This window comes from Odocoileus virginianus, chromosome 34, assembly GCF_023699985.2.
Source record: "Odocoileus virginianus isolate 20LAN1187 ecotype Illinois chromosome 34, Ovbor_1.2, whole genome shotgun sequence".
In the NCBI taxonomy this organism is placed as follows: Eukaryota; Metazoa; Chordata; class Mammalia; order Artiodactyla; family Cervidae; genus Odocoileus; species Odocoileus virginianus.
Window position 1 is genome coordinate 10,395,829 of NC_069707.1, and position 19,948 is coordinate 10,415,776.

Genomic DNA, 19,948 nt, shown 5'->3' on the forward strand with positions numbered 1-19,948 from the left:
ACACACACACACACACACACACACACAAGTGTGCCGAGAGTCCACTCTCCTTGGCCTCATTCACACTGGCTGCATTCTCAACCCTCTTCTTCCCATTTCTCCAAAAATTATTTGCAAAAAGATACTCTTACTGACATTCCTAACCATTTGCCAGGCATCAGAGATAGAGCCCCTCTTAGGGTGTGAATGAGTCCCAGCCCTCCCGAGATAATAGCTTGGCTGTGGGCTCAGTTACTACAAACTGGGTGTCTTGTTAAGTAGAGGTTGATCACAATCACAGCAAAAAAGAATACAAAATGCTGTTAAATATTGGAGTACAAAACTGTTTCCTGTATTTCTACTCTCCAACAAAACACAAATATGTTCCTCTCCCAAATTGTGATACTTCTTTTGTATCTTTTCTAAAATAGACTGTTTTGCATTTTGTCTTATCTAGAAAACAGCCAGTTTCTGTCTCCCCTGCCATTTACCGTATTCAGGCTCTTTGGGAGTTTTGAAAAGTGTGTGTGTGTGTGTGTGTGTGTGTGTGTGTGCGCGTACACATGTGTGTGTTTATAACTGGTTATCTTTGTGATAGGTGGGGGTCCACAAATTGACTGTCTTTAAATGAATGGCACTAAAATATTGTCCCTACTCATTGTCAATTTTATGCTGAATATTCTAAGTCATGAAGTGGCAACTGTCATTTTGTGTTTCTCACTTCATAGTGGAATAGCTCAAACATCTCCCCATCTTTATTAAGTCCCAAATATACTCATCTTCCATGTGTGGAAAGAGATGAGAAAAATATATACATGCCGTATCGGTTCTGGGTGTGCATTTTGTCTGCACCATGAACTTGCTGGGGATCAGTCTTACATGTCCAGCCTAAGGTGAAACTCAAAGAGAATCTGTAAAATGTGATGTGATGCTCTTGGTCCAGTGGTTTTACAGGCAGATTAATTCTGAGATGTATTTAACTAGACCGGAGTATCAGAGATTTTGATAGATAAGAATAAGAGCTCTAAAAGGATCCTCTGATAAGTGAAGACTTATTTCACTGTCTTATTCTGGTCCTTTGACAAAGCCCTTCCATCCAAGTGTCTGGGCTTTCACCTCATTACTGCATCATTCTTTAGACAGATTATCTTATATCATTTCACAGATCCCAAGCCCTGAGGCTCACTGAGCTCTCTTCGCTCTTTTGACCTGATTTGTCCTCGTAGCTGCTGACTTGTTCCTCTTTCTTGTTGTGAAGACTGGCACGTGGAAGAGAACCTCAGGTTAATGGTGACTTTTGCCCAAGGTCCCAAACGTTCCCAAGTAGAGACGGTGCAGAGAATGCAAAGTGAATGACGTATTTGCTGTTGTTTCTATTAAGACACATTTTCTGACTTATTAGTAAATAGCCAGGTGCCCCCATAGCCGAGTGGAATGAATTTGAGGGGACGGGGGCTCCCTGGTGCGCCCAGCTGCCCTGTGCATGTTGCCTAATGTCCTGGGCTCCACAGAACATTCAAAAAATTAACACGCTCACCAAATATGTTTTTCTTGCTCATTAACTCGATAAAGCCCACTGGTTTTTTAGAATCACAGCAGCAAGTTGTAAATGATGTATGAAATGAAAAATCTTTTCTTGCCCAGTGAACAGGGAGAGAGAACTGACAATGCTTTCTCACTGCAGCGCTTACAGCCACGTCTGAACACAGAGATGGCCACGTACCAGCAGTGACCTCAGTAGGCGTCCAGGGTGAGCACATGTGAGCTCACCGTCAGACCCCTGTGTCCCCGGGAATTCCTCCTCCTTCACATACTCTGCTGGAACCCAAAGAGTATGTGGTTGAGAGGAACGCAGCGACTGACCCCGCTGTCTGCCCTCTGGGGACAGCAGCGGCCTGGGTTCTGTCTAGAGGTCAGGACCATCCCTCGGGGGCCACGAGTGTCCGAGGCTTAATGTGAGTCATGCAGTTGCAGTGGTGGTGATATGTCATTCAGCTGCTGCTCTTCACTCACTTGATAAACTAACACCTGTCTGCAAGCTCATACACCCAGCACTGGGCCAGGCATTGTGAAGGACAAAATAAACATAAGATAGAAAATTCCAGCTCTGCATTCAAACTGCCCATAAGATGACAAAATGGGGAATTTACTAGACATTTCTCCCCCAGACAGAATACTCTTATGCTTATTGTTGCCCTTGTGGTGTTGTCACAGTGATTCATGTAGAATAATCAACAGTGCCTTATATGTTTACTCTTATATTTCATGTGTGTTCATTGTTTTGAGAAATGGGGAAAGACTGAAAAATGGAGGAAGACAGTTTCCAGTGGCTCTGTCTCATGGGGATGGACCCACATTAACCCAAGTCAGGAACGCTGATATGTAGATCAAAATGCTGATTTATTGTTTTGACATGTGTTCGTAACCTGGGAATGTGCATTATAATCAGAAGGTTGCAGGTGAGCATGGACTCCTAACAAGGGGCTCTGAGAACCCACCCTAGTCATCTTTCTCAGAGAAGCTGGCCTGCCCCTGGGATGGCTGTTGGGTGCCTGGACCAGGCAGCTCTCCCCTCTCAGTCAAGTTGGGAGTCTCTTTCTTTTCCATCTTTCCATGACTGTCCATCCCTCCCGACTGATGTATTCTTTCTTTAGAGATTTAACCTCATTAGCCAGTAGACAGTCATGTCCTACAAGCCTATGGGTCTGTCTTTCTCTAGTTTTAGGAGGCTGTGCATGTTTCTTTTGTCTGCAAATATCAATTTTATAATTCAACTGCAAGAGGAAATGTTGTCTCCAAATTTGAGAGCCTGTTACCTTCTTCTGTATGGTAACTGTCATGACTCACCCACGATTCTATAAAAGAACAAACAACATCAAGTTTGGAAGTCTAGAAGTCTACCAGAAGCCAATGCTTCATCCCCACCATGAACACTAATGGTGGATTTTAAGTTTGGCTTTGGTTTTGGGGTGAATTTCTGGGAGATTATCTTTACCCATTTAATCCAGCTGCTTAAACGATAGCCAGTCAGCAGCTTGGCGGTGCCTGAATGTGAATGTGAGCGCGTCTCCTTGGGGGGGACAGAAGGCATCCCCCAGAACGGCCGGTCGTGACCTGACTGTCTGATCTTCTGGCTGTCGTAGCAGTCGCTGTGTGTTCTGTGCCATTAGTTTGTCTCATGCTGTTGCCCCGTCCCTCATGATTGAAAAGGTGGCTGAAATAACTGGATTGCCTTGAGTGGTTGATTTTGGGGGTTGTGTGTGTATATATATATACACACACATATTATACACACATATACTATATATATATATATATATATATATTTTCTGACTCCTCTTAATAGAAAAAATGCCGATAGTTCAAAAGCTTCCTATGCTTTCATCAATACAATGAATGTGTCCTGAGAAAGACTGTATTCTAAGATGAGAAGTACATCATTGACATCAGTTGCTCTGTAAATGCCAGAAAGACATTCATCCTGGGGATTCAGTATAACCACATTTGTAGAAGATAGAATTTCCACATTTCAATATTCACAGAAATTACTTCATTATTTTCCACCCCTCCTCTGCCCTACTCTTAACAGCACTGCATTGGAGCCAATTCCATTTTGCATAAAGATGAGCAAATACCAGTCTGAATCCACACAGACGTTTACATAATTACGACATAAGAAATAGCATTTTTAGACAATGAGACTCTGGATGAAGCCTCAGGTGAAGTTATCTCAGAGGCCATAGGAAGCATGCCGTTTTGAAACGTCGTCTGTACTGAGGGTTTCACCCTGACAGATGAGGAGGTCTGGGGAGGCGGAGGACCCAAGAAGGAGACAGATGTGCTGGCAGTGGCCGAGAAGCTCCCTTCTCAGATTGAGTGGTTGGGAGGAGGAGGTGGGCCTCGCCTGGAGTCCTTTTGCAACCACAGGAAGAGTGGAAATTGAGCATGGGCCGTAGAGGCTTAAAGAATTTGGCAGAATGAATAAAAAGTGATGCGTCTACTCTAGGAAGAAATCTCATCTCTGACCAGAGATTTATCCCTGAGAATGCCGGCTGTGTTTACATGCTTCCTGTCTCTGGGAATGCTCATGCTCACAGTTTCATTTTTCCTCTTAAAGAAGTTCTGTGTGTAAAACGTCCTGGGAGTCACCTTCCATACACTTAATCTGCCTCAGTAGCCCGGGTCATTCCCAGAAAAGCACGTTGGGTTTCACTGTTTACGTATCTTGACAAACTCAGCCTCTGAGGCAATGCATATCGAACCAGCTGTAAGGACTTTAAAATGAAAAGCTAGCATCTTCCCTGTTCAGTGAAATAGTCACTTCAAGGCACACTTACCACTCAGTCTGAATTTAAAAGACACTGCTCGAATGCAAGTTGGAGTTAGTTCGAAAGTTAGTTCACTGCAGAATGCCCTGTAATCAAAGGGGACATTGCCCCTTAAATTTTGAAAGTGTCAGACATGCACCCCACCCAGTAGGACTATACTGATGACAGAGGATAAAATACACATGCATATTTATGACACTTACCTAGTGTTTCTAGGAAGCCTTTCTTCCAGGGACTCAAAAGCTTCACTAGAATTACCTCGGGGACTTCTGATGCTGGGGGAGTCCCCCTAGACTGCCTGGTTCACCTCTTTGCCTCCAGGCAGCCTGATCTCGACAGGTTCCTGCCTCTCCTGCAGTCTCTGGGGGAAGGGAACTTGCAACCTTTATGATAACACATCTAATAATGAGATTCCTCTGTTACCCTTGAAGCACATTTGTTCTTCTTTCTTTAAAAGAGACTTTAATAGTCTGATCACAATTTATACACTCAGCCTGTTTTAAAGTCACCTTCTCAGCATGCTTTTCTTAAATACTACAAGCCATTCTTTTCAGGTCTCACTTTTGGATCATCGAGTTGATTTCTTCCTTTCTTCCAGGTGGAGTCGGGCCCTGGGGAGTGAGCATTGGGTGTTTAAGGGAGAGGTGTCTGGGGTCAAATAGACATCAGTGTGAGTGTTTTGAGTGTCAACTCCAGTATTTACTGGCTATGATTTGGGGCAAATTACTTGGCCTCTTAAAGCTTTGGTTTCTTCATCTGTAAAATGAAGATAATGTGGTTGTGACTCACTGAGTTGTCCTGAAGATTAAATGAGATGATAAAGAATTTATACCACGCTGGGCACAGAACTGTTTCTTCCACTACATTATCTTCAGGTATGGTCTTCCTTATATTCCAAAGGAGATAGGTCTGAGAAGCTGTGCAAGAGTTCCAGTTTGAAATCAGGGTAGGGGTTTGGGTCTTTTGTGGCCCACACCTCTTCTGTTTAGTCCTAATTTCTTTTTATGTGGTCACTGTTCTTCCCATACCAGTTGTCAAATTTTTAGAAATGAATGAATTTTAAGTCAAGCTGGGAGCTAGCTGAAAGGATATGCAATCATCTTGAAGACATTATGCTAAGTGGAATGGATCAGTGACAAAAGGACAAGTACTCTGTAATTCTGCATAGATGAGGTACCTAGAGGAGTCAAATTTATAGAGACAAAAAGTAGACAGCCCTAGCCAGATGTGTTGGGGTTGGGGAAGAGATGAGGAGTTATTGTTCCATGGGTACAGAGTTTCAATTTGGAAAGATGAAAGAAGTTCTGGAGATGGCTATATATATGCACAGCACTATGAATGTTCTCAATGCCACTGAACTGTACACTTTAAAATGGTAAATTTTATGTTATTCTATTTTATCACAATAAAAAAGAATATATAATGGATAATTTCATTTCTGCAAACAGGAACTCCTTTGATACTGCAAACGATCAGTTTTTTTTTTAGTTTTACCAAGGCACATTTTCACATATTAGGCTCTCAATCAATCAACCAAAAATATATTCCCTGCTTGCTTGACCTCAGGGTGTGTCAGAGAATCACAGACGTGGTGAAAGACAGCCCTCTTGTCAATACAGTTGGGGAAAACCTGAGCACTCAGGCAAAGGGAGGGGAGAAGAGGAAGTCTCCAAGAAATCAGTTCTATGCTCCTGCTGATTTCCGCGGAAAGGCAGGGGAGAGAATGCCAGCGGGAGGCTGTGGAGGGTGGGAGAGAAGGTTGAGATAAGCAGACCCACCTTCTGGGCAGGAGAGAAGGGAACCCCTCCACGTAGAGAGACGCCCCGCCCAAGGCAGGCCTGGCTGTCTGAGGGCAGCTTCCAATCCAGTGGGAAATTGAGAGGCTTTCATGGGACCCGGGGAGGCAGGCAGAGAGGCCTTTAGCATGCGGTCAACAAGGAGCCAGTGTCGAACTAGAGAAAATGAGCCTTGTTTCAGCAAGACTTGTCTGTGGACGGCAGGCAGAGGTGCGGAGTTCAGAGCGGCCCATCTTTTTTCTCTGCGTTGTTTCTGGGGCCTCCTGCAATTCTTTTTGTCTCGAGGGCCCCCTGCCCTGATTTGGATTTCTCTGTCTCCAAGAACCCGCTGAACGGATCTCAACTCTCCCCCCAAACCACGTTTCCCTCCCCACTTCCCGGTTTCTGTTTTGGCAACACGTTTCAGACACACACACTTGAAACACTAATGTTGTCTTGGCCTCCTGCCTCTCCTTCAATCTGCATATTGTAGACATCAAATCATTCTGGTTTTTTTTTTTTTTTTTGACAGAGGCTTGGTTACAAGGGTAGGTAGTCTAGTGTTATGGAAACGAAGGAGAATAAGAACTTAAAAGGAGCCAGAGGATTTGGCAATAAGGTGATCACCGGCAACTCTTCTGAAATTGTTTTCAGTGTAACATTAGGAGTGTGTGTGAGACCCTAGAGATGAAGCAGGGAATTGGTAGGCGAAACATGGCTTGCACAGGTTTATTTCTGTTTAGGACGCGTGTTCATTTCAAGGGCAAAATACGCAAGAAGATTCTCCTCACCCAATAATGCAGTCCAGCATCTGAGCCTTTTCCCTGCCTTCCTCCCGCATTTCCTGGAGGGTAGTGGAGGGGTGGCGGTGGGGAGTTACCTGCCTTCCTGTTCTGTCTGCAGTAAATGAACACTCACCTGAACTTCACTACTGCCCGGGGGAATGGGGGATTAATGTGTAGCAAGGACTTGGCATCACACACGATGCCGATATAAAGAATAATGCAGTTTCCCCCTCCACACTTCTTTTGTCCAGGTTATTCATTTTTTTTTTTTTAAACAAGACAACACTGGATTCCAGCTATAGGTGGCAACAGATAGCATGGCTGGGAATCCAGATGTTTAAACGGGAATGGAACTAAGGGTCATCATGGCCTCGGGCACAAGGAACAGCTTACTTTTTGTCAGATTTCTTAATTCCGCCCGTGGCCAGGGGGCCTTTCATGGTGGCCTTTCATGGTGGCCTTTGCTTTTAGCTCCTTGAGTGTCTTATGCCTCTCCTTCTGTTTCCTCTTGAATGCCTTGTCTTCCTCGTCCATGTCCTTGGCCTGCTTCTTGAGCTGCTTCAGGGGCTTCTTCTGCCACCTTCCCGGCCCAGCATGGGGCCTGCTGCCCCTCCCCAGACCCTGCCGCTGGACTGTTCACCTTCTTGACTTAAATAATTTTTGAGCATTACTGAGTTCATTATGTGGTTTTTTTTTTTTTTTTTTTTTAGTCCATTGTCAAAACCACACCTATTAATGACCCAAGAAAGCGAAAGAGAAAAACCAAGAATTTGATTTTCTGGACAATGGAGTTTTCACTGCTGTCCAGAGTATCTCTTACACTTGGCTCTTCTGCTCAGGCTCTTGGGGTGCTCACCAGACGGAGCTGGCGACAGCAACGCCTGGTCCAGCCACCCCCCCAGACCCCCCAGGCGACGCCGCGTCTCCTGTGCCTGCCTTCCGAGCCCTGGCTGTGGGTTCATGGCCCCACACTTGCTGGGGCCTGTCACACTCGGATTCCTCCTTGGCTTCTTTTGTAGAAGCTTCTGGTCCCTCTGCTCTCCTGCCCTCTGGTGTGGGCCTCCCCAGGGGTCTCCAGGGCTGGTCTCGGCTGAGGGAAGCCCACTCTCTGAGCTGGGCCCTGCCGCCTCTTCTCTGGGCGGATGGTGAAACTTTGGATATGGTAACAGTCAGTGGTTCACAGATGTGACATCATTAAAAAAAACAAAACCCAAAACGAAAAACAACATGAATCAGACCATGTAACTTACCCACTTAAAACTGTTCCTGGGCCTCTTACTTCTCCCTTCTGAAATCCTAAAAATCTTTGGTCACTCCGACTTGCTTTCCTCTTCCTGAGTCTGTCTGTCTGTCCTCTTTCAACACGGAGCCCTTGCAAGCAGCCATTCCACCCTGTTTTTGCCCTGGAGGGTCCCCAAAGCATGAAAGATGTTCCACAGGGCCACACTGTGCAATCCAGGCTGGATGGAATATCGAAAGAAGCCAGTGGCTATTCTAGAAGGACTGTGAACAGCAGTTTATGGGGAAGGGAGCAAAGTCAGGGATCAAGTATATGGTGGGAACTTGGTTTCTCAGCAGAGGTATCTTACAGATAAGCGACAGTATCTTTTGCTTTTTAGTTGCAGCATGCAGCAGTTAAATAAATAAAATATTTTTTAAAAAAAGAAAAATGACAGTGATTGTTTCCGAAGTTTCCAGCATTTGACTGCAGAGCTCTGTGGTCACTGCTGAATTATTTCAAGGGGTTGGTGAATCCAAACACTGCCTGTAGAATAAATGTTCCACATATTACTTTTTCATGTATATTGATATTGACATTAATGAAATACAAATTTACTTTAAAGTATAACTGAGTTCCCTGTTACTTTAAAAAAATTATGTAGCATTTTCTCTAACAATGCCTTCTAAAGGTATAATTTGAAGTCAGTGTACTCAGATTTTCAATAAATTTAGGTGTGAATCCTAGCTTCACCATTGTATGATTTTTTTAACCTTTTTAATCTCTGTCCCACCTATTGAATGGACTTTATAATTCCAGACTCATTATATTATTGTGAAGTTTCAATGACATATTATATACTGCAGTTTATAAATATGTTCTTCAATACTTAAATGCAAGAAATGTGTGAGAATCCTTTCTTTTTTTTGAAAACCAGACAGAGTCAGCAGAAATCCCTGTCATCCACCAAAATGGTGTGCAATTCAGTCATAGGATTCAGTGATGTTCTTGTTGCTAAATATTTAACAACTGGGATGCTGAATTTAGTTTGGACAGATATCAGTTGATAGTTTCAATTTTATTGTTCAGTCATATGGAAGTGATATAATAAAGCTGTGTTTCAGAAGTTCATTAATTTGCAACATCAATAGATATAAGTATCTTCTTTACCGAATTGGAAAACAGTTTTGAATATTAAAGAATATTTCTTTAATTTCTTGTGCCACTCAAACACAACTCCAAGCAACAGATAAAACACATTTTAAAGTTTAATTTGCATTATTAACATTTTATCCATCACTTTCTTAAGTCTAAACTGGGGGTCAGCAAAATTTTTCTGTAAAGGACCAGGTAGGCAGGCCATATCGTCTTTCTTTCTTGTAAATTAATTTTTATTGGAGCATAGTTGCTTTTCAAATGTTGTGTTCGTTTCTGCTGTACAGAAAAGTGAATTGCATATCCCCTCTTTTTTGGATTTGCTTCCTATTAAGGGCAGCCCAGAGCGCTGAGTGGAGTGTCCTGTGCCATACACCAGTTTCTTATTAGTTATCTGTGTTACACATCGTAGTGTATGTGTTTCAGCTACATGATTCCATTGTTGCAGAAAGGAAGCAGGAAAGCAGCCATGAACAAGGCACAAATGAATGAGTATGGTTACATTCGAATAAAACTTTATATATGAAAACAGGTGGTGGGCCAGATGTGTCCTGTGGGCCACAATTTGCTAATTCCTGGTCTTAGAACATCAAGCCCTGATCTGTAGGGGCTGCTAATGTCTGTGGTGTAAACACTGTCATCCAGGCTGGTGCCAAGCCACCAATGTGACATCACTGTGCACAGACTTGGCAAGAGCTGTCCCCATGATGGTATTCCTACTCTTCAGGTACAGCCAGGGTAAATGACCCCAAGAGCACAGATTTTAGTTATAGTCCAATGTAGTCAAATACTGAAGAAATGATTAGTTTTAAGTATTTATTGCTTTTTGTATTTAATATAATTTATTTAGTTTTAAGCTTTTATGATTTAATTTTAAAATAATGGCTGTGCTTAACCAACCAGCTCACAAAACGCCTGAAAATTTAACAATTGATTCTCCTGAGCCAGTAGAGCCTGGTTGCATTTCCCCATCACGGGACCACATAAAAGTTCCATCCGTACAAGGTGCCAGAAAACAGAGGAAAAGCTCTAGAAGTCTGCCACCAACAGTGCCGCTGAGGTGCCCTGGCCCAGGCTGGTGGTTCTGTTATGGTGGTTAGCGGAGCACAGAGATCTCACTCCAGCTCGTTGGGTGCCTCATGGGAACTGTGCACAGACCGGGGCCACTTAGGGGACCCGCCTTTTCCGCTCATCTCCACTTCCCCCTCCTCTGGAGCACCCCCCCCCCCGCCCCCAGGTAGAAGCACCTCTGCCTCCAGCAGCAGCACCTGCAGCCCCTCTCCTCCCAGGTCTCTGCGTGCAGATGCGATCCGAGGGGGTGAGGGGCTTCTGGCCAGGTGCCCGCTTGACTTCTGTGTCCCTGGTCCTCAAATGAGAGGGATGTTAGGGTCCCCTTAGCTGAACCCTCCACCACCACCATCCAGGCAGAGTGAAAAGTGAAGGGGAAAAATAGTGTCTCATTCTTTTAGGATTCCTCTTGTAATGAGAATAAAATAGGAATTAACTCATTTAAAAAATTATCTGGCTACTTGTTTCTCTTGTTTAGAGCAGTGTTAGCTATCATTGCTAATAAATGTTAGCTATCACTGTTAATAAATAGAAGAAACTAGCTGACTAGTGTTTACAATAAACTTCACAGTGAAACTTAAAAAATTAGGTCAAAAAATTGGCTCAATCCATGTATTTAATTTAGATTTCTAAAAATGCCTAACGAAAGTAGGTAATTGAGGCCCAAGTGTGTATGAGTGACACTAGCTTATACAGAATTTGAGGAAAAAAGGGACTTCCCTGGTGGTACAGTGAATAAGAAGCTGCCTGCCAATGCAGGGGACGTGTGTTTGATCTCTGCTCCCAAAGATTGCACTTGTCCCGGGACAACCGAGCCCCTGCACCCCAACTACCCAGCCCACACTCTCCAGCCCCTGCACCCCAGAGCCCGTGCTCCGCAAGAGAGGCCTGTGGACCGCAACGAAAAGCAGCCCCTGCTCACTGAAACTACAGAAAGCCCGTGCAGGGCAACGAAGATCCGGTGCAGCCAAAAATAATTTTTAAAAATTAATAATTTGAGAAAATTAGAAAGCCATAGGAAAGTTCTATCTACTGCAAATGAACTTATCTACAAAACCAAAACAGAGTTACAGATGTAGGAAATGAACTCATGGTTAACCCGGTTGGGGGGGTGGGCATTGGGGGAAGGAGGGGTAAATTGGAAGATTGTTACTGACACACACACTACTGTATACAAGGTAGATAACTAATTTTAAGAATCTACTGTGGCGGACAGGAAAGTCTACTCTGTACTCTGTAATGTCCCATGTGGGAAGAGTCTGAAAAGAGTGGGTATATGTGTAACAGATTCATTTTGCTCTATGCCTGAAACTAACACAGCTTTGTAAACCAATTATTTTGTTGTTGTTTAGTTGCTAAATTGTGTCTGACTCTTGCAACCCCATGGACTGTAGCCCCCCAGTCTCCTCTGTCCATGGGATTTCCCAGGCAAGCATACTGGAGTGGGTTGCCATTTCCTTCTCCAGGTGATCTTCCCAACCCAAGGGCTAAAACCGCGTCTCCTGCATTGGCAGATGGATTCTTTACCACTGAGCCACCTGGGAAGCTCAAATCAATTATACCCCAATAAAAATTTTTAAAAAGAGAATTAAAAAAAGAAAAGAAAGTTCCAGCTATTTAAATTGCTTGACTTTCAATTCAGGGCATGTGGCAAAACTGGGTCTTCAACTTCCCTGGTAAGTAGGTGTTTCGTTTATGTATTTATTTTTCATAATGCAAGTATCAATGTTTAGGCCAAAGTAGGTAGATATTAAGTTTGATCTCTTCCAAGTATCATCTTCAGGAGGCACAGTTTTTCTTTTCTATATTCTGAGGTATACTCATCAATAAATACTATTGCCCTATGAAAGGTATACAACTAAAACAGCAAGGCTCCTAATCCTGACCATATGTACCCCTAAGGTAATGCACTGGCCTGGAGAAAGTTGAACAGAATGTGGAGGACGCCCAGCTGCTAATCTTCTTGCTTTGTCCTGACATTTAATATCCCAACAACAGCAATCTGCAATGTTTGTTTTCTCTCCTATCTGGATTCTATATTGGTCTCCTAACTTCAGCTAACTTCCATCTTGCCTTTCCCCTTCCACTCCTTTTAAGAAAAATTAATAGACTTTATCTTTTAGGGCCATTTTTGGCTTCCAGAAAAATTGAGCAGGGAGTACAGAGTTCCCATGTACTTAACTCCACAGTGCTACGTTCAGTTGCTCAGTCGTGTCTGACTCTTTGCGGCCCCACGAATTGTAGCCTGCCAGGCTCCTCTGTCCATGGGATTTCCCAGGTAAGCATACTGAGGTTGCCATTTCCTTCTCCAGGGACTCTTTCTGACCCAGGGTGTGAACCCGCCTCTCTTTCATATCCTGCATTGGCAGGCAGATTCTTTACCACTGACGCCACCTGGGAAGCCCGCCCTACCCCACACTGGCCTCTGTCATAACATCTTGCACTATTAGCCTGGTAACTTTGTTAAGATTAATGAACCAGTACTGATACATTTTATTAATTAACTGAAGCCCACTGTTTAATTAGGGTTCCAGCTTTGTGTTGTACATTCAGTGGGTTTTGGCAAAACAATAACGTTAGGCATCCACCATGACAGCACCATCCAGAATAGTTTCACCCGTGCTCCATCTGTTCAACTCTGCCTGCCTCCGAATCTCTGATAATCACTGATCTTTTTTTCCCCACTGGTTCTAAAGTTTTGCTTCCTTATTTATTTATTTATTTATGGATTGCTGTATTATTCTTGCTAATTGGCTCAATCACTTTGTCTTATTTCCCCACCTCCATTCCGAGACTCAGTTCTCCAAGAATTGGTTTCACTATTACAAATTTTAATATTACACTATTTCAAAGTAAACCAGGGTTTTGTATAAAGGAAAATACTTAAATCCTTTCTAATTTAATGTGGTTTCCTATTTCTTTCAGGAAACTTTTTCCTCGAGTATCTACCCACAATTTCAATTAGGTCTACTAAAGCATGTCCAGGTTGGGAGGCAGATCTGAAGCAAGCGTATTCTGCAAACCCATTTACTCCTTTAATTATTTTGAGCCGAGTGTTTCCAGTGCCTAAATTATGCTCCTACTTCCCATAAATGGGGCCCTTCGGAAGATGCAGTCTCTCTGAGGTTCCCAAGGTATCATTTACTGTACTGAAGCTTTAGTTAATTGAAAGCATCTTGCTTAGATCTTGGAGCTGATGGCTTGTTCTGTGTGCATCTGCCTAAAGTGAGTTATACTTAAAGGACAGGCAGTTTGCAAGTGTGATTAAGTCATATGTAAATAGTAGCAATCCCCTTTTCTTGGGCTATTAGATCTGGCCCAAAGTGAAACTCCAGTGAGAGTTGCTTAGGTAAATATACAGTCTTGAGAATCGCCACATAGAGAGAAATGTTCTATGAAGCAGTATGCCATATTTAATTTTAATATTAGCCTGTGAGATTAGTGGAGATGAAATTTACCTTGGGAAAGAGAGCTGACAAAGGTCACCTGAAAGGGGAAAAATTTCTTTGATTTTTCAAGTTCAGCATAGAAAAGAATTCCTTCCTTCTTTTCCTTTTTTCCTTCCCTCCCTACCATATGGGACCCCAAGTTCTCTCTAGTTTGTGGCTGTGCTCACTGAGTTATGGGCTTCCCAGGTGGCACTAGTGGTAAAGGATCCTGCCAGTGCAAGAGACGCAGGAGATGCGGGTTAGATCCCAGGGTCAGGAAGATCCCCTGGAGGAGGGCATGGCAACCCACTCCAATATTCTTGCCTGGAGAATCCCGTGGAGAGAGGATTCTGGCAGGCTATACAGTCCACTGAGTTATAGCCTGGGCTTCTTTATAAATAAACAGAGTATGAAGTGTAAGATGCTTTGCCCTGTGTTGCTAGGGGCATATTTTGATCTCTGTTGCCTTGCTTTCAATCAATGGGGTCTCTCTCTTTCTCTCTTTGAAGACTTTTTAATAGCCTATATTGTGCATTTGGTAGGTGTCCTCACGGACTTTAATAAAGCTTTCAAATCTGAAAAGCCAGATTGGCTGGGGCAGTTGTTTTTCCTTGTTTCAGTTGATAATCAGCTCTATTTATTTATTTGTTGTAGTTTTGATTGATCTTACAAGGCACTGAAAACAACTCCTATTACCGTCACAGTGTATCCATTACATAAACATCTTGTGTGCTTCTGGCAAGGCAGACCAGAGAATTAGCTATCCACTGTGTGTGTGTGTGTGTGAGTCGCTCAGTCGTGTCCGACTCTTTGAGACTCCGTGGACTGTAGCTGCCAGGCTTCTCTGTCCATGGAATTCTCCAGGCAAGAATACTGGAGTGGGTAGCCATTCCCTTCTCCAGGGGATCTTCCCGAACCAGGGATCTAACCCAGGTCTCCTGCATTGCAGGCAGATTCTTTACCATCTGAGCTACCAGGGAAGCCCACTAAATAGACATCTTGTGTGCTTCTCCTGGTGGGGCAGGTCAGAGAAGGTTCTGGAATATGGTAGCACTATACTGCTGTTGATCCACACACGTGAGCAAAACCCCATGGGTTAGTTGCGTGTGCAGATGGCTCTAGACTCCTTTTTCCTCTCTTACCTCAGTGGCTGGAGAGCTTCTACTTTTGGCTGTAACTTAAGATAGGTTTATTTAACTTGCCACCCTTGAGATGTTCTGTGTCTTGGAGAGGTACCTTGGAAAGTTTGGTGTGAAGAGTGTTATATGGTGAGCATTCAGGCTCGTTAGATTTTATTTACAGTTTGCAAATCCTTTCTCATACCTAGAAGTGCAAGAGAACGGATTTTACTTCTTACAAAACCAAACCAAACAAAAACACGGTGGCAACAAAGCCAACTATTTTTAGACTGAGAATTTTATGTTGCTTCTGCCCACACAGCTCTGAACATTTTTTCATCTTATTTATTCCCTGACTCCAAGAACATTTACAGCATTGGTTGCTTTTGGAATTTGAAGTACAGTAGATGTTTTTATGATATGTCTATATCCTAAAGGAAATCAGTCCTAAATATTCATTGGAACGACTGACACTGAAGCTGAAACTCCAATACTTTGGCCACCTGATGTGAAGAACTCACTCACTGGAAAAGACCCTCATGCTGGGAAAGATTGAAGGCGGGAGGAGACGGGGATGACAGAGGATGAGATGGTTGGATGGCATCACAGACTTGATGGACATAAGCTTGAGCAAGCTCTGGGAGTTGGTGATGGACAGGGAACCATGGCGTGCCGCAGTGCATGGGGTCGCAAAGAGTCAGACACAACTGAGTGACTGAAATGACTAACTGATACCCTGACTCCAAGAAAATTTATAGCCTTGGTTGCTTTTGGAATTTGAAGTACAGTAGATGTTTTTATTATCTGTCTGCATTGTTGAATTAAAATGTAGTCAAGTGCCTATGCTCTGGCCTCTGGGCTGTGCATGCAACTGTTTCATTTATTTTAGTATTACTTAATATTAACTCTGGGAGTTGGTGATGGACAGGGAGGCTTGGCATCCTGCAGTCCATGGGGTTGCAAAGAGTCGGACGCGACTGAGTGACTGAACTGAACTGACCTGAATATTAACAGTGGTCGGACATTAATGTTAATGGTTAGCTATAGAGAGCTGCCTAGAGAGAGGCGGGTGGTGGTGTAGGAGAAGAGAGCCTCCATCTGGCCACTGCCCTCCAGGCTTCCCCCTGTGCGGTGGCTGAGTGGTCTTTCCCTGGGAGCTCTGTTCCCCCTATGGAAACCATACAGAAAGGCTGGTAGAAACCCTGGTTCGGGCATTCTGCTACTTCACCCTCAGATCAGGTCAAATTTACTACTCCTCATTTCCCGATTTTCTACTTTAATTCTAGTAACTAGGCTTCTCCCCTAGTCCTGAGCCACCACGCCAGGCTCAGTTCTAGGGACTGGGTCCTTGCCGTGACCCAGTACCTGCTCATCCCGCCAGCGCCAGGCCGCCACGCGTGGCCTGACTCCTGCCAGTACTTCTCCCCCGGAAGCAAGCCCACTTCAGCTTCTTCCACTTGCCTTCTCTCAGCTTCTTCAAGGTGTTGGTGTTCATGGGCAGTTGCTGGAAATTACATTTTGTTGAATATCTATTGCTCACCTCAGTTCAAGCACTGGCTACAAGGTATTGCAATTCTTTGTTTATATGTCTGTCTTCCTTAATAGACAATGAGCTACTTGAGGGCAGTTGCTAGGCTGCTCCATCTATCCGTCCATCCATTCGTCCATTCATCCCTCTCCATCCCCCTCCTTCCCTCCCTCCCTCCCTCCCTCCCTCCCTCCATCCATCCATCTCTCCTCAGCATTTATTGAGCACCTATCACATGGGAGGTACTGTGTTCGGTACTAGGATTTGAGTGATGATGAACACGAGATTGTTTTCCTTTCCACTTTCTGTCTCAGCATCTGGCACAATGCCCAAACTAGTGGTTGGTCAAGAAATGTCCACTGAATGAATGAACTGATGACTTGTTACAGCTTACTCCTCCGACTCAGTGAACTGGCTTCTCACACGGGTTTCCTCTGGTTGTCTGGACCAGGGTTGGCTCCTTGGGGCCGATTCTTTCTGCTGGGCATGCCCAGTGTCCTGCCTCTTTTGATCAGATGTGTACAAGGCTAACAGAATTCCAGAACTCTATTCTGATTCAGTTTTTGGTTTCAGCTCAACCAGTGGGTTGGAGGCAACTGGCATCTTAGAAGATAATTTTTCCCTGGGCTAGTGAATCCCTGTTTTCCTGTGAACTGTGGTGCTGGAGCCTTTTCAGAATCTGAAGTGATAATGAGTGTTTAATACACAATAAACACTTTTTAGTCAATTTATCATTTTTTTCTTTCTTTAAACTCAGTGTGGACTAGTGATTCTCAGTGTGGTTCCAAAATCCTTAGAAGTCCCCCAGACTCTATGAAGGGGCCCACAAGGTCCAAACCATGATCAGAATATGATAATAATAGGTGTTTTGGGGCCTATTTATTCTTATTCTTTCATGAATCTACAGTGGAGTTTTCCAGAGATGATATGACATGTAATTTGCAATAAATTAAGTGCAGAAGCAGATATAGGCATTCAGTTCTTTTGTATTAAGCCAACATTAAGAGATTTTCAAAAAGATAAAATAATTCCATTCTTCTCACTGCAATTTTTTTTTGTCTTGGAATTAGAGTTTTTTTTTTTTAATTAAAAATGTGTTATTTATGTTAACATGTGATGAGTTTGTCATTGCTATTTTGAGGTGAATTTAAAAAGCTGTCATTTAAAATATGGTAGATATTGAGACATATCAATAGAAAGAACCAATTAAACAGAAGCTCTGATGGGGGAGCTGCAATAATTTTTAAAAGCATAAAGGAATCCGAGACTAGAATGTTGGACAATCACTGATGTAGCCTGATGTAACCGTGTGTGGGCTTTGCAATTATAGGGCCTGAGTTTACCTACTTTACCACTTATAACCTGCTGGCCTATCCACTATCTATCATGTAACCTTGGGTGAGTTACTTACCATCCTTTAGTTTTAGTTCTTAACTGATAAAATGAGGATAATGTACTCATTATCTAATTTACAAGTTTGTTGAGAGAATTAAATGAGATAATACGTACTGGATGCTTTGACTAGAGCCTGGCACAAAGTAAGCATTGATTATTTACTTATGACAGTGTTTTAAATGTAACATATGTTTATTTTAGATAACTTAGGGAATATGGATAACTGTTGGAAGAGAATGAACCATGACCTAACTACTCAGAAAGAGTCATTGTTTATATTTTGGTATCTTTATTTCCAGTTCATGTGTTTGTGTGTCTGTGTTTTCGTATTTACACAAAATTTTGTGCCTGACATTGTGTAACATATTCTCAGCAGTCTGTTATATTGTCTTATGAAACATGATTTTTCATAGCTCTATTATATCACTTATATTTCATTATACAGTCAATATATGCCGTAATAAATTCAACCCTTCCCCTTTTAGACTAGGTCCAATTTTTCACCATTATAAATAATGCATAATTAACTTTCCTGAACATAAATCTCTGTCCATATCTGTGATTATTTTCTTAGGATAAATTTGCAAAAGTATAATTACTGGGCAAAAACTCCTTGTAGATATTTCCAAGTTGCTGTTTGGAAAGTTTGTATCCATTGCATTCTTTTCAACAGTGTATGAATGTCCATCTTATGGTGTGAACACTTGCCAGCATCTAAAATTAGTGCTTTACTTTAAAATTATTTTTACCAATCCAATAGGGCAAAATAACACACAAGTAAAAATATTTTTGTGTGTATAATATTTTTGTGAGTATAATTTTTGGAAATTAAAATTTTCATTCTATGAATTTCTGTTAAGTTCCTTTGAATTTAAAAAAGAGTGATATATGATTATTATATGTATGTAAATCCTATTGATTTAAAAGAGGTCTATAACTTTTATCTGCTAGACTTAATGGCAAATAATTTTCCTGATTTGTTGGTTGACATTTTTTTCCATATTTATAAACAGGCTGAAAATGTTTTGTGAAAAATTTACCTGGTCAGATCTTTTTGTCTGTTTAAAGATTTTTTCTTCTCTGCTTTTATGCTTAGAAAGTCCAGCCCTGTCTTGAATTTGTCTACATTTGTGACACATTTTCTTTCTTTAGCTTCCCTGTTCCTTAGCTTTCCTTCCTTCCTCTTTTCTTTTTATCTGTGTCCCTCTGTCTCTGTATTTGTCTGAAACATAAACTCTTTTATACATCTGGATTTTATGTTGCTGTACAGTTGAATTTCAGCTCAAGCCTAATTTTTTCCAAAACAGCCAATCCTCTCAGTGGGAGTTTTTGAATCGGCCTCCTTTATTTGGGATGGTTTCTTTTCACTTATGAACTTCAGATATATATGGGGGTTGTTTCTGGGAATCCCATTTTTAGTCTGCTGCTCTGCAGAGGGGTTACTATGCCAGGTTCATGCTGCCATAGTTAGCCTCATGATATGGTTTAATATCTGACAGAAGAGAATTCTTCTTGCTAATTTCCTTTAAAACTTACCCAGCCATTTGCATCTTTCACTGTTTCAGTTATCTTTTTAATCATTTATTTGGGTCTCCCACTCTCTCATTCCTTGCATCCAGTGACATTTGGTTTTGATTTTGACAGAGATAAAGATTCATTTCAGAAGTGACATCTTTACTGTCTTTTCCTGAGAAGCATGCTCTATCACTGTTCCCATTCAGTTCTTCTTTTATGTGCATCAGGGAAGTTTTAGATTTTTTCACACAAATATCACACAGTTATCGTAAGATTATTTCTAAAATTTTTCTGTACGTGATCTTCCCTTCCTTTAGAACCTCTGTTTGTGGCTGGAATATACAAAAGTGATTAATTATTGTATATATACCTCATATTAAGAACTCTTGAATGGTGTTATTAAGTTTCAAGGTTTATAGGAACATTTCTTGCTTTTTGTATGTATAATCATATTATTTACAAATTTCTATAATTAATGATTCAAATGTAATATAAAAATAATCTGTAACATGTTATATATCATGTTATAAAATATCATCTGTGTATCTTTTGTTTCAGGTTTTATTGATTAATTAGAATTTACCAGCAGAATGTTACACAGTTAGTGATAGCAGATATTCTTATCTGGGTTTTTCTAGTGTTTTGCAAATAAATG